The 26,418-nt window shown below is 41.9% G+C and overlaps 1 long non-coding RNA gene across 1 annotated transcript; it reads right to left on the bottom strand.

Annotated features, from left to right (window-relative positions):
- LOC146585453 (uncharacterized) lies at positions 1–26,418 on the bottom strand. Its single transcript, XR_014898002.1, has 4 exons — positions 25,314–26,418; positions 24,633–24,726; positions 2,837–2,880; positions 1–395 (listed from the first exon to the last, which is right to left on the bottom strand). It is a non-coding gene; the product is annotated as an uncharacterized LOC146585453 (long non-coding RNA).

The following is a 26,418-nucleotide window of genomic DNA, read 5'->3' as shown; positions in this document are numbered from 1 at the left end:
AGTAAACGAAGACACTGCAGCGTTCAGGGAATCCATTAGCTACATTACATCTTCCCACGGGAGTGACTCAGATCATTTGTATCACCTCCGGATGCTGAACATATCAGGGCAATAAAAAGATTTAAAAGTATTGAAGAAGCAGGCCTAATATGTAAGAATCCCTCAAGGGAAAGCGGGTGGAAACAAATGATAGGGAAAGGTGCATTACTGTACATTCCTGTACATCATCCATCCAACCAGTAATAAGCAAATGTGATCAATATCCACCAGATGTGCTGCTCTTTCTTCTCTCCAGGAAGCATGYGGCACGTTCATTCTTCAAGTGTATATTTTTCTCCATCATTGTGTTGTGTGCTGTTATCAGCGAAAACCAGGTCGAAGTAGTTCATCTGCAACTGGAASAGAAAAGGGTGGTATGTGCCACACTACTAAGATCTTGCATAGCTGGTAGCACAATGTTCAGCTAGTCCCTGAAAATAGCAGCTAAAGAAAGAACTAATATTGAACCATAAATATGCACCATAGCATTTACAAATCTGCTCTCACTGAGCAAGACCTTTGGGCTATATTTGCAAAGTAAYGGGATTTGAACCCTACCAAAGGCTGAGAAAGTGGAGCAAGTTTGATTGCAGAAATCATTCCAGTCTGGATACAAACTAGAATAGTATCTTCTYGTATGAGAAACTACTCTGTAGTAAAAAATACAGAGTTGTGCTTTGGGAGTAATGCAAAGACTAAAGTAAACTTGCCTCGCCTTCTATATCTTCAAGCAAGAGGAAGCTGTGTCAGGGCAGAGACAGAAACCAACCCTGACTTTATATGGCGCTGCCCCATCCAGCTGAGTTAAACATGYCAATGTCCTCATTTCTACACCTGGGTCATCCCTGCACAGGTTTCAGGTGCTCTCCTCTGCCAAAGCAAACAGAAGGCTATTTCTGTACACTTCCTTATGAAGAAACTTGGATTACAGTTTTAAGCAGAGCACTGAACTTCTTTTATATATAAGACAGACACTGGTCAAAACTGGCTAAGTGACAGTATAGCTTACATCCTTTGCCATAAAAAAATGCAACTCCCTTATTCAAAAATGGGCCCGATTTTATCTCAGATTTAAACTCATCAGAATTCTAAGATGCAGAAGGTAGATTTCTGACCTCATAGTTTGAGCTGTTGAATCTTCACATAACCAAGCTGAGAGGCAGAAGCTATTTCTTGCTTCGTTTTTACTAATAGYGTTTTCAGGGCTTAGAATATATAGTTTTAGAATTACTTAGAATGTATTTTGCACTGATTTCTAACCTAGGTTTTCAAAGGTTTGCATACACTAAAATAGAAACACAGGATTTAATTTTTTTAATAGATCCAAATCAGGAACTCATACATTTAATAGCCATGAAGAGTATCCATTTTATTTCAGTGTGTTTTTAAACAGAATAAAAATGCATCAACTCTCTCAAAATGTAAGTGCTGTCAACACCCAATTAGTTTGGAGAGCCACTGCTGCCAGAATATTCTTGCTGCTTTGGTCTCTGCACAGATTTATCTAGTGGGAAGGTCACTGCAGACACGGAACAGCACATCACATTCTGCCAGCCATGTTGCATTTGCTGAAGAACACTCTACCTAGCACAGGAATTGCTGACTGTTATATTTGAAAATATTACATCTTTTTGCCAGGCAGCTTGAGAAATAGAAGGAGGATCATTCTGTTTCTGAGGTGTAGCAGGTCAATGACAAACAACCAGGAGAAATGTCCCTGTGGCTAAAAAATGGGCCTGAGAGCCTGGAGATCCGACTGCTTATTACCAGCCTCAGCTCAGCCTTCATGCAGAGACTTGCGCAAGCTTCTGTGCATATAGTTCCATCCTATCAAAACTGAAGATGATAAAACTAACCTGTCTCAAGGGAGAAGATTTACTGAATTTACTAATGCTTTTAGAAGACAACAGCATCTTAGCGGGGGTGAGTCCAGGATTAGGAACTGAAACGAAGGTAACCTTTGGAAAACTGCTCTGCAATGTCTGRGCAAAAACCTGTCCCACTCTAACCACCGGGATTTCTGCCATTGCCTTCAGTGGGGCCAAGATTTCATTTTTGGTACAAAGTATAAATAAAAAAGGATGTAAAACTAGGAACAGTAATATTTACTGGACATCATCAACTGCTTTGAGATCTGAGAGAATAACTGTAAAGTCTTATTAAAGTGACATGATTACATCATTATACTTTCGGCTTTCGCCAGCCACTGTGTAAGACCAGAAAGGACATTCATGTCTCTTTGGACAGCTTATTAGCAGCAGAATCTCAACAGAGGTATAAAAAGGCTGAAAGAAGGATTAATACTGACTTGAACCTGACACAAACCATGGATGCTTCGATATGGGAAATTATACCAGTATAAAGGAAGGTGTGAATTTAATTAATCATGCTGGCAGCCTAATTCCCCATGTGAGCATTTTTCTTCCAATATGAACAGTGGCCATTTTCAACACAGTTTATGATTATTAAGAGATGGTTTAAATTAAGCTGAAAAAAGTCACTCTTCATCCTGTAATAAGAGGATCCACATGGGAGATTATACTGGCATAACTGTAGCAATTTATCTATAATTACACCGATATGACTTCCCATGCAGATGAGTCCTGACTCTGGTGGAGTTATTGATCTGCGCTGATATATGTGACAGTAGAACAAGCCTGTTGTGTTTGAATTCTCTCCTGTATATAGCCAAGAAGCAGAACAACAATTCTTAGTAAAGAGGAAACAACAGAAATGTCCTTTCTCCCTGCTCTACTTCATGACTTCTAACAACATTATTTGACRTGAAACCACTTACTCGGTAAGGACTGTAATCTTCCCAAAACGTCATTTGATTTGTGGCTGAAAAAAATACAGAAGCAGATTGCTCTTTATTTCACTTTTTCTTTCAGGCATTAAAGAAGTTATTTTAAATACTAAAATACAGAGAAAAAGAGAATGTGTACCTCCCTCTTGTCTCTGAAATCAAAAGTTAAAAAGAATTGGTGCTGACTGATTTCATGGCATTTACTCTGCTCACTTTCAAACCCTGTTTCAACTGTCCCTGATCACAGGTGTATTGCATCAGACCTACCAGCTCACAGGTAATTTTATCAAACTACAGATAGTATCTTGTATTACTGTATAGTGTACTCTATACGTAAATAGCATAATGTACATCATATGTAAATGTCTAAGCAGCACTGTCAAGCATAGTCCAAACCAGCATTAATTTTCATCAGGCTGCTGACAGAAGTCAATTTATGAACTAGTTTCACTACTCTTTTGACCAGGGTCACAGCCAAGTAAATGCAATGAATGGGACTGAGAGAAACTCTGTCTTGGTGTAAGTATATCACATTTTCCCTCAAGCAACACTTTTCACCTAAGGTATCGTAAGTAAATAGTGTGTGAAACCAGGAGTGCCTGTTAAAACACTTTCCTTGCTGAAATATTTAATACATTTGTTAATTAATAACATACATCCTCCTTATCCTTTTAAAAGAAAAAATACTGTCTGCACAATGAATAGAAATGAGATCTCAGAAACCTTTATGAAGAACACCTCTCTGCTTATGGCTTTAGATATGCCTTGCCTGAAGTAAAAGATACTATTAAGGAGAGGCAAGATCCTAGGGCTAAAGCACAAGAGGACTGAAACTCCACTGCAAAATGCCTGTAGAGGGAGAGGAGAGGAGAAAGGAAAACTGCTGTTCTGTGTAGATCACCTGGACCTTGGTGACCATGAGGACCCAGGTAAATCCRCATGGAAGTACGGGATATGGGAGTCTTATCACTTAAGTCTTATCACTTATTAAGGACAAAATCCCACTCTTGTAATGGCAGGGGCCATTCRTGAAAAAAATCCATAAGAAAAATCTTGCAGAGGTCAGCTAATCCTCTTGGGATCAGGACAGAACATTCAGTCCTCTCCTGTTTGAGCTGGGTATGTTTCTGAAAGGAAAGGGCTGACTGTTGAGGTGGTGGTTGTTCGTGAAGCTGTGGTGCAATAGTGGAGCGGAGAAGCACCAGCCCTGTATGTTCTTCAGATCACAGAGGAGAGCCCATGCTGTGCACAAAGGTGCTCTGGGGGTAGCCTGAGGCACAGCCCCTTTAAGTGTACTTGCTTTGTATGCACAGATGTGCCAGTGACACAAACCAGGTCTGCAATTTGAGCCGGTCCACTGTCCTCTCTCTGGGGTGTCCTCAGTGCAGAGCATCCACAGCAAAGGCAGGGATGACTGTGATGTATTTGTGTGATTTCTAAAGAATAAGGACATAARTAATAAAGTAGAATTTACACAGAATCACAGAATCACAAAATCACAGAATCAGTAAGGTTGGAAGGGACCTCTGGAGATCATCTAGTCCAACCCCTCCTGCTCAGCAGCGTCACCTAGAGCATGTTAGACAGGGTTGCATCCAGGCCGGCCTTGAAGATCTCCAGAGAAGGAGACTCCACAACCTCTCTGGGCAACCTGTGCCAGGGCTCCATCACTCTCACAGGGAAGAAATTCCCCCTCACGGTCAGGCAGAACTTCCTGTGCTTCAGTTTCTGCACATTGCCTCTTGTCCTGTCACACGGGACAACTGAAAATAGTTTGTCCCCGTCCCCTTGACACCCTCCCTTCAGGTACTTAAACACATTGAGAAGATCCCCCCTCAGTCTTCTCTTCCCCAGGCTGAACAGGCCCAGCTCTCACAGCCGTTCCTCATGGGGCAGGTGCTCCAGCCCTCTGATCATCTTTGTAGCCCTGCGCTGGACTCTTTCCAGGAGCTCCATGTCTCTCTTGTCCTGGGGAGCCCAGAACTGGACGCAGGACTCAAGATGAGGCCTCCCCAGGGCTGAGCAGAGGCGCAGGATCACCTCCCTCCACCTGCTGGCAACACTCTTCCCAGTGCACCCAAGGAGACCATTGGCCTTCTTGGCCACAAGGGCACATTGCTGGCTCATGGTCAATTTGTYGTCCACCAAAACTCCCAGGTCCTTCTCTGCAGAGCTGCTCTCCAGMARGTCAGCYCCCAGCTTGTCCTGGTGCACAGGGTTATTTTTCCCTAGGTGCAGGACTCTGCACTTGCCCTTGTTGAACCTCAGGGGGTTCCTCTCTGCCCAGCTCTCCAGCCTGTCCAGGTCTCTCTGRATGGCAGCMCAGCCCTCAGGTGTATCAGCCGCTCCTCCCAGATTGGTATCATCAGCCAACTTGCTGAGGAGGCACTGCATCCCTTCATCCAGGTCATTGATGAAGAAGTTGAACAGGATGGGACCSAGTCCTGAGCCCTGGGCCCTGGAGGACTCGACTAGCCACAGGCCTCCAACGACCCTCTGAGCTCTGCCTTTCAGCCAGTTCTCAATCCACCTCACTGTCCACTCGTCTAACCCACACTTCCTGAGCTTACCTAGGAGGATGTTATGGAAGACAGCATCAAAAGCCTTGCTGAAGTCAAGGTACACAACGTCCACTGCTCTCCCCTCATCTACCAGCTAGTCATTCCATCACAGAAGGCTATCAGATTGGTTAAGTAGAATTTCCCCTTAGTGTATCCATGCTGACTACTCCTGATCACCTGTCATGTCATTTAGTCCTGCCATGATTTCTGGGGCACATACACTCCYTTCTGGAGACTCCCCAGGCAAGATCAGTGAGAGGAGGAGCTTGTGTCCTTCCTCTTGTGGAGGATTTGCCACAGCTTATGCTAAGGTTTAGATTATAGTCTCCCTGTGACCAACTACAACCACTTTAGCTGAAAAGGTTTATTTGAAAGGCAGAGCTCAAAGGGTCGTCATCAGTGGCATGGAGTCTAGTTGGAGGCCTGTGGCTAGTGGCTTTCCCCAGGGCTCACTACTGGGTCCCATCCTGTTCAACTTCTTCATCAATGACCTGGATGAAGGGATGCAGTGCCTCCTCAGCAAGTTGGCTGATGATACCAAKCTGGGAGGAGYGGCTGATACACCTGAGGGCTGKGCTGCCATTCAGAGAGACCTGGACAGGCTGAGAGCTGGGCAGAGGGGAACCYCCTGAGGTTCAGCAAGGGCAAGTGCAGAGTCCTGTACCTAGGGAAAAATAACCCTGTGCACCAGGACAAGCTGGGGGCTGACCTGCTGGAGAGCAGCTCTGCAGAGAAGGACCTGGRAGTTTTGGTGGATGACAAGTTGATCATGAGCCAGCAATGAGCCCTTGTGGCCAAGAAGGCCAATGGTCTCCTTGGGTGCACTGGGAAGAGTGTTGCCAGCAGGTGGAGGGAGGTGATCCTGCGCCTCTGCTMAGCCCTGGGGAGGCCTCATCTCRAGTCCTGYRTCCAGTTCTGGGCTCCCCAGGACAAGAGAGACATGGAGCTMCTGGAGAGAGTCCAGCGCAGGGCTACAAAGATGATCAGAGGGCTGGAGCACCTGCCCYATGAGGAACGGCTGTGAGAGCTGGGCCTGTTCAGCCTGGGGAAGAGAAGACTGAGGGGGGATCTTCTCAATGTGTTTAAGTACCTGAAGGGAGGGTGTCAAGGGGAYRGGGACAAACTATTTTCAGTTGTCCTGTGTGACAGGACAAGAGGCAACATGCAGAAATTGAAGCACAGGAAGTTCCGCCTGAACGTGAGGGGGAATTTCTTCCCTGTGAGAGTGACGGAGCMCTGGCACAGGTTGCCCAGAGAGGTTGTGGAGTCTCCTTCTCTGGAGATCTTCAAGGCCGGCCTGGATGCAACCCTGTCTAACATGCTCTAGGTGACGCTGCTGAGCAGGAGGGGTTGGACTAGATGATCTCCAGAGGTCACTTCCAACCTTACGATTCTGTGATTCCCACTAGCAGCCYGTGACAGCAGTTCACAGAGTCACAGACTGTAATTCTGTGCTATACAGAATATTCTCTGTTCCTTATATACAGATATCTGATATACAGATATTCTCTGTTCCTAGCTCAGAGAGGCCTAGCTGGCTCCTCCTCAGGAGCTGCAGGAGCAGCCTGCATTGCTTGCAGCCAGCTCCAAGTGAGGCTTTCCAGGCTGTCAGTTCCTCATCAACACACGCTGGCAACCCTGCTCAGCTCCCTCCCTCGCTGCAGGGTTTATGTTCTTGCAGATCAGATCTCTRCTATCTCCTCAGCTTTCACAAAACAACCTCATAGCCCAGGATTGGAGCTGAGGAGTCCCTCTTCATGTCCCTAAGCCTAGTTATGCATATATGCTTGAGGGAAGGTTTTTATCCACRATGCTGTTTTCTCTTTCCTATCTGGCTTTTTTAGTAATCCCACTACAGCCTTAAGTCTGCGTTTCCAGTTAGCAACACAAAATTGACCTGGGAAACTCAAGTCATAAGTGATAATCATAAAAATATTTTGGAGGTTTTCTCTTGTTCCTCAGAAATCCAAAAGCCTATACAGAAAATGGTCTACATAAAAACGCAGGGATATTTTGCCAAGTCACTCAACCTGAGGTGCTAAAATCCCGCACTGAAAGATTTTCAGAGACTCCAGTGCTGAGTCATGCTGGCAGTCATGCTGGTTCTTGGAAAGGAAGCTTAGGTTGAGGTTTAGGCTTTCTTATGCTTTCCTATTAATCAGACATGTCAAATCCCAGAAAGGGGTTAAGTTCAAACATTAAGTTAGAGTCAGTGCACTCTGATGGAGATGAGTTGCAGGCTGTTTCATTATGCTTTAGCTCCTCCCTAACCAACAACTGGCAAAATATTCAGATTTTTCCCTTTAAGAACTGAAAACTGCCAAACCACTATTAAGCCTTAAATTTATGCTGCTGGAATRAGCAAACTATTTATAGAAAAAGAAATTGAATGAGCTTGCTGGACCTAATTCATATTTGGTGACTTCACCAAGTTATATAAGGGCAGATTTTAAACCACCACCTCTGGGTAATTCTTTTCAGCCTTTTTCCATTTTTTTTTGTTGCTTTGCTTTACTCTGTGCTGATTTTAACTGGTATATTTCTGATATTTTCTTTATCTCAGCATTCTGTTGCTGTGGCCTGGCCCAGCCATCCCAAGTAGAGAACCTGCTCAGGACCTTGCTGCAGTCAGTGTGATCTACTAGCCTCCAAATTCTATCTACTGGATTGCCATGTAGTCTATGTCTGATAGCACAGCGATGCTCTTGGAAGACATATGAGATGGGAGACATATTCTTCCTTAAAATTCTTTAGCATTTATCAAAAGCAAGTTTAGGATAAAATACTTTTGTGTACAAAATACTGCAACTTAACCTGGCCAATTGTAAGCAAATTTGCTTCATTAAAGAATATTTCAGATTTGCATAACAAACAAAAAATGAATAACCTACTTAAATATATAAATTGAAACTGAGCACCCAAAAACCAAGGAATTACGGATGTTCAGTGCTTCTGAAATATTGCTTGAACTCCACAAACTGACATATAGACAGCTACATTGATAAAACAATTTTGAACACTGAGGCAAACCCTTTAGCTAACGACACAATCTATTTATAATCCRGAGGAACATAGAGGATGCTTTCCTATTGAAAACTGCTCCTATAAACTGTTAAGAACTTTTCAMAAGAGGATAAGCAACCCCAGTTGCCAATAAAGTCAAAGTGCTTTGCAGGACGTATGCACCAGCATCTCAGCAAAGCGGAGCTCTAGTTTTCAACTGATAGGAAACAATCTGGGTTATAAATTAGGCAGYGTATCTGTATCAGTGTGCAATGCCACTTTCAACCTGTCAAGTAGAAAGACTGTTTTTCTTATTTCAGGATCCATCACAGCAGCACATGACCTTTTGATTGGAAGAAGGGCCTGGTGTGATTTTCTAAAGCATTTCAGAACCTAACTGCCTTTTTAAAATCTCAGTGTCTACATAAGAGCCCATAATCTTTTACAAATGCAACATCTTTTGATAAGCTAAAGCAGCAGCCTCAGGACAGTTTTGGCATCTCTGTCTACCACAGGACTGTGGCAGAAAGAAGTTSTTCAGGTCACATGAGAAGGTGTGTCTTATTTCCTCTGGTTAACAGAGACAGCAAAGTACCCCCTGGGGACTGTGTTGTAGTTGAAACGTTTCCTTTGTTGTAAACAACAAGTTGTGCCCTATGAAAGGTCCTGCTGAAAGGAGGATGAAATGTGCTTTGCTCAGCTTGGCTTCTCTCCTGGTGACACAGACCATCAACTAGTGCAACTGAGTAAGTGCCCTGACTTCAGAGACACTAACTACTCCCAGTTCCCATACCCTTTAAGCATCTTACTAACTACTCCCAGCACCATACCTTTTAATCATCATTCAGACGTTTATGAGCTATTTAAGTGCCTGAACAAGGAACTGAGAGTACAAACATTGTGAGAAATTTGTTAACACAATCTCTAATTTTSTTCATAAACTGAGGATGTTCTAATGTTTTGGAACCTTAGATTTGTGGATAAGAACAGAACTTCTGAAATGTAAAAAGCAGTTGAGTGTTTCAGGCCTAAGGCTTAACCAGTACTTCAGGGTTCTTAATGACTTGGCTAAAATGATGAGTTATAAAACAGTCCTTGGCTTCCATTTAAATATTTTAAAGCTCTGCCACACTACAATCTAAGTGATCTAAATATTGTGTTAGTATATGAAAAACAGGCAAGGAAGTGGACTTTAAACAAAAGTCAGACACTGAGAAAAAAAGAAATTAATGAAATATTGGAATGCAACTTAGATGTCTAACATTCACTTTTAACAAGCTCTCAGGTGGTGTTTGAAGCAGGGGTTAAATCCAACCTTTGAATCAGATAAAGCTTTAAAAACTCCAAAAGAGAAATGTGATACCGCTTCAGGATGGAGGTTATTAGCAGTGCATAACTGACATCTATGCAGTGGATGAGAGCAGCGGCTTTATCAGACAATCTCCTGTATTCTGGAGCTACTCAGAGTGAGTAAAGATTTCCTGCGTTCTCAAATGTGGTTATCCATTATGCTCCAAACACTTCACTTTTCACTAAAAAGCTCCTAATGCCCTCAGCAGACAACATACCAGGTGCTTCTGGAACTCTGGAAAGGGCTGGGCTGAGATGGACTCAGTGAAGTGACTACATAAACAAATAAAACAGTAATCACATACAGACTGTGGTATTTTTTCTGATATGCTAAGTACAGTCATGATGACAAAGTGATAGAAGCTACCCAAAGATATTATGGGCAAGTCATCACTGCCTGTTGCACAGCAATGCCTGCAAACACACAAGACTCCACCTTATATAATTACCTTTAAATTGTTTATATGTCTCTTAACAGTTAACTGACACARCTGAGTAAGGCAGATACACTTTCACCATTGGACTGTGAGCTTTAACATGGAATCAGTCTCACTCGCTATGCAAAATGAGGACAGAAGAAAAATCACCAGGGTATTTTGTGGCAAGCGCAGCACAAATAAGCGTGTAAGTTCTGTTACCGTGATTATAATGGCTTTAACAGACATGATGCACATCTTAGAAATTCTTTGACAGAGATTAGATTTCAGCTACAAAGTCCGGAAAAATTGATGTCCTTAATTTTTCTATTCAATCTGATAAGAAGCTATAAGGCTTCTGTTTCAGTTCGCTTTCTTTGAGCAGGAAAAAAGTAGTTTTATTTTCTCTAACAGTAGGATGCAGTGTTGTTGACATATTCCTCCTTTTAGCTGAGGACAGACACTTAGAAGCTATCTTGGAGCAGGTTGCTGTTGTTTCTCAAACAATCCTTTGCTGGGCATTAAAAACTAACTGTTTCCTTCCGACAAATACTTCAAAGGACAAATGCTTGGAGAACTCTAGCATCTTTCAGAACAGATCCATGCAGGTAGATGTATAGCTGCATTATCAAATAAATAAAGATACTCCCAAATATTTGGTAATGGAACTTGCAGTATTAATGGGAATAAGCCCCTTACTGTACATACAAGGCATACTGTACATAGTGAACTTTAAAATGTAGGTCATACCCTCCTGAAGTGTGCTAACTGTAGCTTCTAGACCCAGGCTAATTGGACAACAGGAATGGCAAAATCAACACAGCAAGGTAGGTAGTATGATGTCCAGAGTTTAGGGCCCAAATCTACTCTAGGTCCTACCATTCGCACCGGAGAAAAGCCAAGTCTTTCCTCTCAACCTCACTGAAAGGGAGCAGATCTGATCACAAGATATTTGTTCCTGATGTTCCCTCTCCATTCCAGACAGATCCCTAATCTTTTAGAGGAAAGAGATGCTGCACAAGGCACACTCCCCCTTCTCCTGTGGCAGAGGATTCACTAAGGTTTATCTTTGTGCCTTTGGCCTGTGGCTTTGCAGAAGGTTCATGGTCTGGCTGGTTCTTGCTCCAGACCCATCCCTAACTGCAGAAGAACRCACAGCATGTGGGGAAATGGAACAAAAGGGATTTTCTACAGTAAGACATGAGGGAGGTGAGGGCTTTCTTTTTCTTTCCCTTTCCATGCCTAACTTCAKCTGGATGGATGTCAGAGGGATAGGACATTTCACAGACTCTGAGTTTAATAGCTTTCAGATTAATACTTAATATACAATACACAGTAACAACTGTGTCCAGCTGGGAATGGCAATTCCTTCTCCAGTGCAAAGAGCCCCTTAAGACTACGGATTGATAAAGAGTGGAACTACAGTCTAAACACTAACAYAGGGAATTAAAAAGGGCAATATTGCATGTTCAGATGTGGCTCCATGACTGCTCAAGCCAAGGAGGCACAAGCTTTCCCTCCTCTCCCTTTTGCTTCCTGAACTGATAGAGATCAATGCCATAGGAAGGAAAGATGTAATCCTTGTGTTCACCTAGGATCCTTGTGAGAAAGTTTGTAAACTCATGTTTGGTAGATTGGCTCCTTCCTCATTAAAAGCTCTGGCAAAAGTTTAAATCTTATCTGGAGCCAGATTCAGTGAAGTTGCTGGAGGAATCTATCCCTTCAGGATAAAAATAGGTACATCCTTCCTTTGAAATGATCCCACATTCTTCTACTGACATCCCAACTTATTTTGCCAGCTACCTGTTTGGTGTGGCTGTTACCTGCCTCTTTGTGCTCTGGCAAACCGCCAAATGCTGTTCTTCAGTATTCTAGCTGGTAGCAACTTGATTTACCACCACAGTCCCACACTGAGGCCTGAACTTTATGGCCTTTTTGAGAAGACTATCTCTTGGCCCTATCACTGGCAGGTGCTTAGTGTTAGGCTAAAAATAAGTATGAAAAAAGCACATGGGGGATACAGCACTAGTTAGGATCCTCAGTGCAATAAAAATAAAGAAAATAGAGYTAGGCTGCAAGAATGGTAACCTGCTTCTGCATATTACTGCAGGCCTGGCTGCTTAGGTTCTCTCTCAGCTGGAGAATCACTCTCAGTCACAAAGTGGGGAAGGGACCATTCCAGRGGATATTATATGATACATTATACTACAGGTTTTCAGAGACCGCAAAAACCTGTCTCTTCAAAACAAATACGATGACAGATAACATGAAAATCTGCTGTATTCCCCTCAAACCATCTCCATCCCAAAGAGTGTTGCTTCTTCCTCCACTTATCTGATTACCCAGATGATGAGGCATCACATCAGTTAAAGAAACCCACAGCTAAAGGGAAACCACATCAGTTGGAAGGAAAGATTTGTTCTAACAGTGCTTGCTGAACAAGGGGGAAAAACCCATCTACACTCTTGTTGCTGGCTTACATTTTAATTAACGCCCTCAGCCAGCATAAATTATTATTATGGGGTAAACTGCCTAGCCCAGGCTATGCAGACACTTGGCAAAAGAAAGCAATTTTAAGAGATGCTATAGGGAATTCTCTGCAGCTTTCCAGTCATTTCGTAGTGTACTTCGTGTTGACCTGCTGGAATTAAATGAACTTAAYGCCAAAAGCAGTGCTCTCCTTTAGCATGGAGACTGTGAATTGACACAGCTTCCAGGCATGGTTCATGCAGGGTTAGCATGCGCCTGTGCCCAGTCTGGGGACATTATTTTGGGGGAACAGGATGTAGTCATGCTCTGTCCTTACCCTCCTCAGACAAAGTATGAATTTGCTTGTTGGTAACACCTTGAAAGWGACTGCCTCCAAAAAGATGACAGCCTTAAAAGTGCCAGCTTAATAATGTGCCTCTCATGCACTTTGCCACTCCATCCTAAAAACAACCATCAACCCTCACAACWGTCTGCACCCTTCCCGCCCCAAAATCTCTCTCCAGTTACCCTCCTATTCCTTTCCTGGATATCGAAAAATACAAGTCATATTTAATAAATTTCTCTTCAGGTTACCAGAAGAGCCAGGCACCTCCTTTATACAACACACCTAGGGGACCAGCAACAGTTTGGGAAGATCCTTTTAACCCAGACTTGTTTAGGTCAGGAAAGAGCTTGCAAAAATGAGCAAAAGTCAAAAGGACATCAGCACTGGCTTAAAGCCTAGAAGTTGGAAAGGAATCTCTTGTTCTTCTCTTTTGTTTTTCCCCAGAGCACTAGTACAATAAAAAGAGAGACAGAAAAGGACAGGAAAATGGCTGGAGTGTCACAGCAACAGCTGATGGGGAACACAGAGGAGCAGACAACCCTCCTAAAGTCCACAGGCTTTAATACTCCTATCAGCTTTTCAAATGCTTAATAATTTTTTTTTGATTTAAGACAATGTTTAGCTCAGTGTTTAACAAAGTATTCATTGTTATTTATTACAAAAATCACTGAAAATGTCTTTCCATTCCACAGAAAGTGCGATTAATTCTGCACATAAAATAAGGTAAAATGCACACATGAATTATGATAATAGTATTCCATTCACAAGAACCGATGCAATAAGCTTGATTAATGCTTTATACAAAGGCATATCTATTTTTCACAAATGGCTGCTTGAGTCACACTAGGAGCACAATGCATTTTTGACTCTGTGCCCCYGAGAACATACAGCATTTCTGCAAGGCCTCCTTATCTGGCTATTCAGAGCATTCAGCTAGCATATCTACCTCCTCTTCCCAAATGTCCGTAAGACCCTCCCGTAAGACCCTCTCTTTYTCTTTCTTTACCAAATTGCTGCAAAATGCACTCAGCAGTAAGAGACTAGTATTTCTCRCCAGCCACACCACCTCAATATTGGTGTTATTCCTCAAACTATGCTCCTTCCAAATCCTATTCTATTCCTTATAAGGCTACTCAGGCCATAGGAAAAGGAACTGTTTTGCTGTATGCAGGACAAAAGACCAAAATGAAGTAACATCCTCTGAATAATCAGGATAACTTTATAATAAAGGTCACCAGGATTAGGCTGATTTGCCCCCATGAGGATCTGCTGTGTCCTTTGTTTATCTGCAAAACATATCCTGCACAACCAATTAAGGCTTCTTCAAGCTTGAAACCTTGGAACTGATCTTATTTCATACTTTCATTAATGACCTTGGCACAAGAAAATGAAAACACGCTAATGAAACTAGACCATATTACAAGACTGAAAGGCTTTGTCAATGCAGAGGAGGATCAGAGTATTGTACAAATGGACTGAGTAACACAAGCAGGATAAAACTGAAGATCATGGAATATAAAGCCACATATTTAGGAATTAACATCAKAATTTTTGATATAAGCTTGGAGGCCCATCCTTTAGCAGCAAAATAGAAGGACCTCACATTTCGAGTGGAGTATAATCTGACAACCCCTTGCTAATGTGATGTAGGACTGAGAAACCTAGATGTGTTGCCAAGAGGTATAAGACCCATTTCCATCAGTAACAGAGAGAAGTCAATAGGCTAGCATTGCAAGTCCTACAGAGATCTCTCTTGAATGCTCGAATGTGCCAAGTATATCAYGTTGAACAATGACAAATTTATGTTTAACAGGTACTGAAGCTGCTTGGAGTGGTGAAGAGCCTACTGTATAGGAGGTTTAGGCTATGYTTGTGCAGGGAGTATTAGTGAATCTCAAGGCTCAACTGCTGCATTTGAGGTGGTGCCTGTCAGCCAAGCAGGCTCCCACTTTGAAATATGAAATGTGCACAAAATTTGCTCACAGCACAAGCACAGGGCCTTCCCACATCCCCCCATACTGCCTGCYGAAAAGCACCCACAGCATATTTCTACTGTATGTGATTAAAGACAAATCTGAGAGAGAAGACAGCCCTGGAAGAATGGCTGTGGCATAGGCTACAAGGTTAAGATGTGGATGAGGCAAGAGTGGTGGCTCTTAGTTTAGGTTGTGTGAGAAGGGCCTTGACTATCAGTATAATAATTCCTCAGAGTTAATTTCTTTAATCTAGCAGAGGAGACTGCTCCAAATACACTGGAGAAGGGAAGTGGAGGGATGGGGGGAGATGGAATTAGCAGTGTTTTGATATGAAAAACAAATGGGACTCAATGAATCAGTTTAAACTGGAAGCTTTCTAACCATGGTAGCAGTGAGGTTCAGGAACAGTAAACACCAGAGGCATATAATCCCATGGAAATCAAAAGCTACATTTTTGGAAGATACTTGAGAATCACCTCAAACTCCTAACCACCCTGCTGCCCAGGCAGATTCCTACATGTAGAAAGAAGCACTTAAACATCCTCAGAAAAAATGTTTAGGTATCTGAGTGAGGCTCAGCTCAGCTCCCTCAGGAGGCAAAAAGTGCCAAAAAGTAAATCGATCTTCCTTGCCAAATTGGATGCCATTTTTCCCCCATCTGCTCATACATTCTCTCTCTCTCTCTCCTCAACCYATTCCTTCCACAAGTTGCCTACATGCATCTGAGGGATGAGATGAATTAAAGAAGGGAATRTCTCATATGAGGATCTTGTACTTAAACACAGGTTTCAAGTAGCTCCTTTGCCATGAAGCAGCATCAATATTTCAGGAGCATGAAAACAGTGGAAAGCCAACAGCTGACTAGTGGCCCAGGCAATCATTTGGCAATGTCAGAGTTGCCAGGACATAGCCATCTGAAGTTGAAGAAGTGGGAATATAACACAAGAAAAAAAGACAGCAGAGTTTGTAAGGGCCATAGGCCTTCCACGCTATCCCATGCTTGCTGAATGAACCACGGTGATCAAACAAGCTACGTGCAGAAATTCCACTTTCTGTTAGTGACTAGAAAGTCTGAGGTGAGAAAAAGAAAAAAGGTACTCATAGCCTTACAGTGACCACAATGCAATCTAGTCTACTGTGTATAATCTCCAGTGCAACAGTCACACTTACGTGTACTTTAGAGAGCAGAACATACACTCATTACACCTTAGCTCACACTTTGTCTCCTACCGCAGCAGTTAGTTGTTGATCAGGTAACAATTAGGGACTCTTAGATTCCAAATAATAATAACTGCATGGTTCTGCACACTGTAAGAAACATTAATGCAYAGACTCCACTCCTGCAACTCCTAGAGGTTTCTTGGAAACACCCTCAGATTTTGATGCTGCAACAACTAGTCATAGTATACTTTTTTTTAATCCAAACTGATTCTATCTTCAACCAATGCTAGGATCTACAGGGACAAGAAGATTTTTTTAGCCAATTCTCACATCTGTTGTCACTGATGTAGATAAAAAAGTGGGAATACATTTTTAATTTTCACTGAGGCTGAAGACCAACTGTGCAGATGCAGGCCAGTGCTCAACGTCTTGATTAATGATCTAGAAAAGAGTGAGCAAATTTACAAGTGACATAATGTTATTTGACAGTCAAAATAGAAGCTTGAGATATGGTTGCAAATAAGTACATACAGACCTAACCAATGCTTGTTGGAATGACATAAAACAGARGAAATGCCATGCTATCATATGCAGTCTTGGAAGAAATTATCTGACTATTGATGTGGTCAGCAAAGTAAAAACATTATCACTATGCTCAGCAGCACTCTGAAAAGCTGACAAAATGTAAGTAAGTATTGTACAGAAAAAAAAAGAATCCTAAAACTATTAAACCATTGTCTAAATCAATATATCCTCACCTTGAAATCTGCGTTCATTCTGAGTCTCCCTCCACAAAGATATATGAGAAACAGAAAATGCCCAGAGAGGTATAATAGAAGAATTGCAGAAGCGTAGATGAACCAAATGGTATTATGTAAATCCTACTATGGATGTATTAGAAAAATCTTAAAGTAATTAATTAAATACAAAAGACACACACATTCACAACAGGCAACATTTTCCTCTTATTTACACCAGATGAAAATCTGGYCTTATCCTTTTAAAGTGATTCATAAGGAGTTTGCACTCTACGAAAGCCAAGCGCTAAATGACTCCTGATGACAATCATYCTACTTATCAGGCCCTACAACTACAGTTCATTCAAAGCAATTAAATTTCCACATGCCAGCATACTAATAAACCCAACTGCATCAGCAGTATAGAATATTCCTCTCCAGCTGAAAATGCATGACTTTGACAGTATTTAAGTATGAAGCAAAAGGATAAAATCAGTCGCTCAACAAATGACGCTTTAAATATAGTTTGAAATGTAACCCTAGGTACAGTCCTCAGCTAGTGTCTAGTTACCATTTTAGTGCCTTCCAAGTGGATTTATGTAAACTTAATTAGTATACACTCTTTGTATTGGTTCATTAGAAGCAAATTTCAACCATAATGAACATTTATCAAACTGCTTTTATACTTGTAGACTTTGGCTCATGTTCATCCTATTTCATTTTATTTGGGAGCTCAGTAGCTTAAGGATCTGGAAAGAGASAGACACCTCCAGAAGCTCAGTTAAATGGGAAGAATCGTCCTCTGGAAATGCTGATCACCTTCCACAGGCTACAAAGAGATGTTAGGGTTACTATACTCAAAATTTAAGCAACTTCGAACTATATCTATAAGGGAAAAAATCATGTCTGTCTTTTGTGGGAATGTCCTAACAAAGTCTTGGAAAAAGTCTTGCATCCCTCCTGGGAAACCTGCATGCTTGATTASCTCTCTGAAATGCCTGTACACCAATGCACGCAACATGGGGATAAACTAGAGATCTGTGTGCAGTTGCAGGGCCATGATCTCATTGCAGTTACAGAGACATGGTGGGATAGCTCTCATGACTGGAATGCTCCCATGGATGGCTAGGTGCTTTTTAGGAAAGACAGACCAAGAASGTGAGGTGGTGGAGTTGCTCTTTGTGTGAGAGAGCAACCGGAATGTATCAAGCTCTGCCTAGGGGTGGGTGAAGAGCAAGCCAAGAGCTTATGGGTGAGGATTAAGAGCAGGCTAACACGTGTGACACTGTTGTGGCTGCAGGCCAACTGATCAGGAAGAGGAAGTGGATGAGGCCTTTTACTGACAGCTGGAAGTAGCCTCATGATCGCAGGCCCTSGTCCACATGGGGGACTTCAACCACCCTGATGTCTGCTGGAAGGACAACACAGCTAGGCACAAACAGTCCAGGAAGTTTCTGCAGAGCATTGATGATAACTTTTTGACAAAGGTGATGGAGGAGCCAATGAGGAGAGCTGTGTTGTTGGACCTTGTTCTAACAAACAAAGAAGGTCTGGTTGGATATGTGAAGGTTGGGGGCAGCCTTGGCTACAGTGACCATGATAATGGAATTCAGGATCCTGCAAGGAGGAAGCAAGGCAATAAGCAGGACTGCAACCCTGGACTTCAGGAGAGTAAACTTTGGCCTCTTCAGGGACTTACTTGCAAGAATCCCATGGGCGAGGGCTATAGAAGGAAGGGCGGTCCAAGAGAGCTGGTTAATATTCAAGCATCACTTCCTCCAAACTCAAGATCAATGCATCCCTATGAGTAAGAAGTCGGGCAAAGGGGGCTGGAAAGCTGCATGGATGAGCAAGGAGCTCCTACAAATTCTGACTACCTGCCAATTCTGATGAACCTTAAATCCAGTCATTTTTACCAAAGGACTTTTTTCTAAGAAAAAAAAATTGAATCGAAATGAGCTGTTTGAAATGGTGTAAGTATCTTATAGTTCAAAACCTTAAACATAACGTTAGTATTTCTAATGGTGGTCTCAAGAGAAAAATGGTCCATTAATAGGGCAGGTTATGAAACCAGCTCCAAAGCAGTTCATCTTCCATATGATGTTTCAGGTATTAAAACCATTTCAAGCAGAAATGCCTTCCAGAATTGAGAGATGCAACTGATTGCTACTTTCTATAGAAGAGAAAGAGATAGAGATAGAGAAAGAATATGACTGAATATATGGAGAAGGGAGAAAATTGACTTTCAAATTAATGAAACAATATTTCATGCATTTGGCCCACTTTATAAAGTATCATATTTGGGGAAACAATACGTGAAAGACTTAGATTTTGATAGTTCTTAAAAAGGCATTGATTGGACTATGGAAATACGTTGGCATAGTTTCTTTTTGTTGCCTTGAGAAGGTTGAACTTTTTTAGCTGGTGCACAGAAAGTTTGCTTTTGACGTGTCCTAGGAAAATGTCTTTCAAGGTTCTCTTCTTACATAACACTATTTATAATGATTCTGATACAAATTCCTGTATGCAATAGTGTGACAGCCACGACATAGTTTTTACACTAGGCATGCTAAGAGGAAAAACCTATTTATAAATAATAAAAAACTCTTTATTTTCTGCATCATGTTTCAGAACCAGACATTTCTTCCATACCATGCTCATTGATTCCACAATATGTGAAGAATGGAGATTTTGTGTATTTATTTTCTGTGAAAGATTTGGACTGAAGACAGAAAACAACAGCTGGCTCTGGTCCAGAATTATCTGCTGTAACATGAGGTGGGGTTGCTGGAAAATTAATGGTCAGTGAAACATCTGCTTTGAAAAGGTTCGTGTACTCAAGATAGTGAAAAGACAAGAGAGATCACGCTACTTTTAAAATAAGCCAATAGATTAAAACAGGGCAAATTAAGAGCTTGAAAAGATATCTCTCATATACCAAGCAACTGCGTTAACTAATACTGTAAGAATATAGTTTCTTTTTTCACAAGAAAAGTTCTGCAATCTTCTTACACAGAACTATGTATTTCTGAAAAGTTAGAAGAAAGAAGTTGATTTTCTACCCTGCTTCCATGAGAGTGGCGTTGAAATGATAGGGCAAACTGGGCACCAGTTTTCCTCCAATATTACGCTGTCTCTCCAAGAAAATATCTGAATGAAATGGCTAAGAAGGGTGGTAATCAGTAATGTCAGAAAAAGCAGTAATTATGAAATATTTGATACACTTTACATAATCTTTTACAGTACAGCTTTCTCCTTCATTATCTTACGATTTTAACGATCCCTGCGTAACTTTCACACATAGGCAAAGATTTATAAAAACACTGTATTTGAACTTACAGAAATTAAATTAATTCATAGAATTCCTTGTTATTAAGAAGGGAAGCCCTGCTGATTATGTATCAATAACATCTAACCTTTCAAAAATACTATACTGAAAGCTACACAAACAAGAATAATTTGACAAGAGCAGGAACTATTTAGCTGCACTGGGAGGAGTCCAATAGAGAAATGGAATGAAATAAATCCTGGAATGTAATTAAAACTTCTCTGATTATTTAATTTGAAAGTCTCCAGTGTTCAAACACATGGAAATTAAATCTGAAAACGTCTCCCAGTGTTACTGTTTCCCATAGTGAACATCTAGCCCCCTCAGATTAAACTCCTAAACTGTAGTCATCTACGGATAAGTTTCACATTTAAATCTCTCCATTCAGAAATATCTCCTACTGCAGAAATGGTATTACCTGCCAACACAGCAAATAGCAATGTATGATCTTACTATTTTTTGTGCTATATATTGTAAGCAAGCTCATTATCTCAACAGAAAGCTCTACTTTCTCATTACCAGCAGAATGTCCGAAGAGGGAGAAGTGAGAACACGCTCTCATTTAGGTTTTTCCAGAAGGCAAAATTTCCCCTGGCTAACCTCATCCCAGTAGTGTAGGAGGCAATTCATTGCCTAGGTACTTCTTTCAATAGTCTTGAGCTTTTTTTCTTGCTTGTAGCTCCATGGTTGCTCATCCTGCTTATCTGAGGCTTTCTATAACGTTAATATATGTAGTTAGGCGATACAATTTGCATTAACATGGGCCATCATTACACAGCTTCCTTATAATGATGACATATAAGTATGATGACTTTGCTTCAGTAAAGCAAAGATGCTGTACGTTAACCACTTCAATGAATTTAATTAGTAAAGATGCATGTATAGTGCCCTGTTCTTGACTTAACAAAGTGTACTCAGCCCAGTACATATAAGCAAATATCAATCTCTATTCCACTACAGGATTATTCCATCCTGTATATATGRCTTTATTAATTGTGTACTAGGTACATAACCATAACTAGCTAGAGATTTAGCATGCATTTTTCATAGACCTCAAGTTTCTGATCTTTGCATGAGGAAGATAGTACTAAGCCCTAATTAAACTTATAACCAAGAATCTTGTAATTACAAACTACAGAATAATTCAACACATACATATCCTACTTCCAGCTTAAGCTGATTGAAGACCAAGAATGTTTCATTACTGAGTTTGAAAAAAATACCATACCTTGAAACGAACTTATTTTCTGAGACTTTCTACAAGCTTTGTTTTAGCCTATGAAGTTCATCTGAGAACAGACAATTACATCACATCGTCCCACAGATAACTCCGGATAACCACTTGTCTACTTTCTTTACACCTCTGTCTTTTCTGTCTTCTCCCCTTACTTCCTTTATTCTTATGGTTTGTTTACACTGTGAATAATTTACTAACTACAGTTTTGTTGGTGTTGCTCCCTTAGCAGACACTCTATTTCAGAATGAAAGCGGCTTTTTTTTTTCTAGAATGGAGTTTCCACACAGGGAATTACCCCAGCTTACCCACAGTGGTATAATTATTTATGATTCCTTTATTAGTCAGTTTCCCTATACAGACCAATACTTGACTTTCAAGTACCTATTAGCCCTAACATTATATAGCGTAATTTTTTTAAAAAAAATCTCTTCTGTCTAGCATATATAGGAAATGTCATTGGACGCTTTCAGACACAATGCCTGTCTTTTTTTTTACAACTCTATCAACTGATCTAGTAAGAGACATTACCTCCCTGCACCAGCTGTGCCTGCTTACATCCCTAGGCCATCAGAGCTACACAAGACTAGGAAATCAAACTAATCATATTGGTTTGCAGTGACCTGCCTGCGGCCCTGAGGYCTTTCTCACATCTTTAACATACTCTTAACTACACTGCCTGCCACCAACCCTCCCCACCTTACGTAATCTGGTTGACTGATGTCACATCTCCTCTTTGGATAACACGTGTGCATAAGGTAGCTGTAGGGCAAGGAGAAGAAGACAGATGAAAAGGAAGAAGTGCAAAGATCACAGGCATAATGGAAAGATCTCTCTGAATTTACTAGACAACCAATTGATGAAGTCTTTCAAAGTACCAGMGCACCTTTATACATTTCTGTTTTGTTCCTCAGTGTCCTTCACTCTAATACTACTCAGTCCTTTAAACCCATGCTAAACGTGCATTTTTATTTTTGTCTTGCACATCCATTCCTGCTACTTGCTTTCTCATTTGTCATGACCACTGGCAAAASAGCAAAAGAGCCAAAAATCTATATGTATCTATTGCAATATAGACATGTTATGAAACTAGCAGTTTCATAGCAGCACAATGAATTGTTCATGGATGAGAGACCTTAATGGTACAATCCTATAGATTGGATAATTTTTCTTGGATAAAAGCAAGCGATGTAATTAGAAAAGGGAACTAGTTATTTGTAATGAAAGAATAATGAAATCATCATTAAAAGGAAATTAGCTGTATTTATCTTAATTCTATGGGCCCTACTGTTACCTCCTGATAGAAAAAGCTTCAAGAGGATAAAATTTACTTGACAGTCTCAGTGACTTTTGCCACTCCTGCTTGTTTATCATAGAATCACAGAATCAGTAAGGTTGGAAGGGACCTCTGGAGATCATCTAGTCCAACCCCTCCTGCTCAGCAGGGTCACCTACAGCATGGGAGACAGGGTTGCATCCAGGCSGGCCTTGAAGATCTCCAGAGAAGGAGACTCCACAACCTCTCTGGGCAACCTGTGCCAGGGCTCCATCACTCTCACAGGGAAGAAATTCCCCCTCATGTTCAGGCAGAACTTCCTGTGCTTCAATTTCTGCCCATTGCCTCTTGTCCTGTCACACGGGACAATTGAAAAGAGTTTGTCCCCATCCCCTTGACACCCTCCCTTCAGGTACTTAAACACATTGAGAAGCTCTCACAGCCGTTCCTCATAGGGCAGGTGCTCCAGCCCTCTGATCATCTTTGTAGCCCTGCGCTGGACTCTCTCCAGGAGCTCCATGTCTCTCTTGTCCTGGGGAGCCCAGAACTGGACGCAGGACTCAAGATGAGGCCTCCCCAGGGCTGAGCAGAGGCGCAGGATCACCTCCCTCCACCTGCTGGCAACACTCTTCCCAGTGCACCCAAGGAGACCATTGGCCTTCTTGGCCACAAGGGCWCATTGCTGGCTCATGATCAACTTGTCATCCACCAAAACTCCCAGGTCCTTCTCTGCAGAGCTGCTCTCCAGCAGGTCAGCTCCCAGCTTGTCCTAGTGCACAAGGTTATTTTTCCCTAGGTACAGGACTCYGCACTTGCCCTTGCTGAACCTCAGGGGGTTCCTCTCTGCCCAGCTCTCCAGCCTGTCCAGCTCTCCCTGAATGGCAGCACAGCCCTCAGGTGTATCAGCCACTCCTCCCAGATTGGTATCTGGTACTTGCTGAGGAGGCACTCTGTTCCCTCATCCAGGTCACTGATGAAAAAGTTGAACGGGATGGGACCCAGTAGTGAGCCCTGGAGGACTCGACTAGCCACAGGCCTCCAGATAGACTCYGCGCCACCAATGATGAGCCTCTGAGCTCTGCCTTTCAACCAGTTCTCAATCCACCTCACTGTCCACTCRTCTAACCCACACTTCCTGAGCTTACCTAGGAGGATGTTATGGAAGACAGCATCAAAAGCCTTGCTGAAGTCAAGGTATACAACGTCCACTGCTACCCAGCCAGTCATTCCATCATAGAAGGCTATCAGATCGGTTAAGCAGGATTTCCCCTTGGTGAATCCATGCTGGCTACTCCTGATCACCTTCTTTTTCTCCATATGTCTGCAGATGGAACAGCTCATTCTGGATGTCATCACCTTTCCAGGGCTGGAGGTGAGGCTGACTGGCCTATAGTTGCCTGGGTCCTCCTTCTTGCCCTTCTTGAAGACTGGAGTGACATTGGCTTTCTTCCAGTCCTCAGGCACCTCTCCAGTCCTCTATGACTTTTCAAAGATGATGGAGAGCGGCCTGTGTATCCCATCTGGGCCCATGGATTGTGGATGTCAAGCTTGCCCAGAAGATCTCTAATCCTATCCTCCTTATGCATAAGAGCACCGTTTATTRGGTTTTGGCAGAGCAAGTAGCATTTAACTAAGGAAAAGCCATTAAAAGGCTATTTGTTTTCTTTCCTTAAAAAGATACACCTTACCATTCAGAGACACCATTTGGCTCCACCTGGCTCCCCTGTCCTCCCATTTACAACTCATCTTTGTTGGGTCAGAGCCAGGGAAGAAAACAGAGAGCCCCAAGGGAGATCTGCCAAAGCTTTGTGTCTAGCTAGACCTGTGCACCATCTTGCTGAGCAGGAATGCCCTATGGCTCTCTTCCCCAGGCTTTGAAGCCACTTCGCATGAGGTTCATAAGACGTGCTTAGAACAAGTTCTAACATACCTCTACTTTTTATGTTAACAGCATGAAAAAGGGAACTGTTCGGTGTTTGGTCAGCATCCTTCCTCACCCACAGGCCAAAAGGAAGAAAAGCAATCTATATGAGGGAAGGAGATAGAAACACAGATAAAGCAGGTTTGACTGTGCTCCCCAGAGCTCTTTGAACTCTTCAGTACCAGATGATATAGAAGGAAAAGATGCAGAGAAATACTGTTACATGCAATAATGTGATATGTTTCACCTCAAGAAATAGAATTTAACAGTAATTACTACAGGTATGAGGGAAGTGTCAGACAAAGGCTGAGATTTTACTACCAAATGCGAGCAATAGCTAAATGGTATTATCACACTACAGCARCATTTACTCCAACAGCAGATATCAATATTCATCAATATCATCCTTCACTAGCAAAGACCAAACTGCTCCCAGTACAGAAGATACACTTACCCAGCAGCAGTAAATTAAACCAGACAAATGACATTCATGGAAAAACTGAACTTACATCAGTCTCCCACACTGACACTTACCTTCCTAATCCAAATATTCTTGATTCCCTTTCTCCCATCAGTAGAAAACTGTTTGCATAAGAATAACACCTAATATTAACAACACACTTCAGAGGCCTGTTCCCCCTGAAGCTCACAAAAGCTTTTAACAGTTTATTGAAGAACTCCAACACCTACAGCCATCACAATGACTCCTTTAAACTTGACAGGAAGTTAGCCAGTTGAAGGTTCGGTCTTTTGMCAGTTTCCTGGAAAACTAACCAAATATGGTAAACTTAAAAAAAATCAATTTCAGTATGCTCAGTTGACATCTTTCAATTTGTTAGCAAAATTTTCTGAAGACTCCATACTGCAGCTCTCACATAAGACAAATATACTTCCAGTCCTCGTAGGCAAGTCTTTTTCTCTACCCAGTTTTACCAGGAGTTGGAAAAAGTGAAGAAGAGCAGAGAGTACAGCTACACAAAGAATGGTAGCAAGGAGGACAAAATGAGGAACATAAGGAGCACAAGATGGGGAGCATATGGCTAGAAGTGGGGCAGAAAGCAGGACACAGAACAGGATGAGATGGGATAGTAACACAAATTTGGGGACAGGTGAAGAGATAAAGAAGAATACAGGAAGCAGCAGGCAAGAAAAAGTCCTGTAAGGCCATAAGACAGGCCTCCATAAACATGAAATATATTCCCTTACCATTATGCAAAGAGATAATGAAATCTACTTGTAAAGAAGTATCCATCCCACTCAAGGCAGGATCCCAAACGGCTGCATCTCTTCTACTGCTATCCATTACAGGTCCATTTCAAATAGTGTAGAAGTATGTTGTGGATCTAAAGAGCTCAGTTACACTGATTTCAGTGGGAGCCTGTGTAAATCCCATAACAGAAGTCTGCTTTTTCTGTTTGCAAGTTTGGGGTTGTTGGATGTTTTTTTTACCTTAATTCACCGTGCCATGCATCTGTTTTGTGATATACCATCCTCACTTGCCATGAACTTGGTACACAGGACAGGCCTGGTATGGAGACTAGGTAGGGAAGCTGCAGCCTGTAGTATCTCTAGCTCACTTGCTGCAGAGAAGAAAGGTATGCGATGGAGGAGGCAGGATCTGCTAGAACAAAAGGAGAGTCTTATAGTTACGGCAGATGATTGAAGCTCTGGAAACCTGGATTCTAACACTGTCATAAAGGTCACACATAATTCTAAGGAATTTGCATTATATGTTTCCCAGGTGTCTCTCCCGCCTCATTTAAGTAATCTGTAACATGAATTGCAGAGATATTGA

This window comes from Rhea americana, unplaced genomic scaffold (genome assembly GCF_003343005.1).
Source record: "Rhea americana isolate MKP2758 unplaced genomic scaffold, rheAme1 scaffold_80, whole genome shotgun sequence".
NCBI classification, from domain to species: domain Eukaryota; kingdom Metazoa; phylum Chordata; class Aves; order Rheiformes; family Rheidae; genus Rhea; species Rhea americana.
This window is presented reverse-complemented; position numbering and strand designations above follow the sequence as displayed.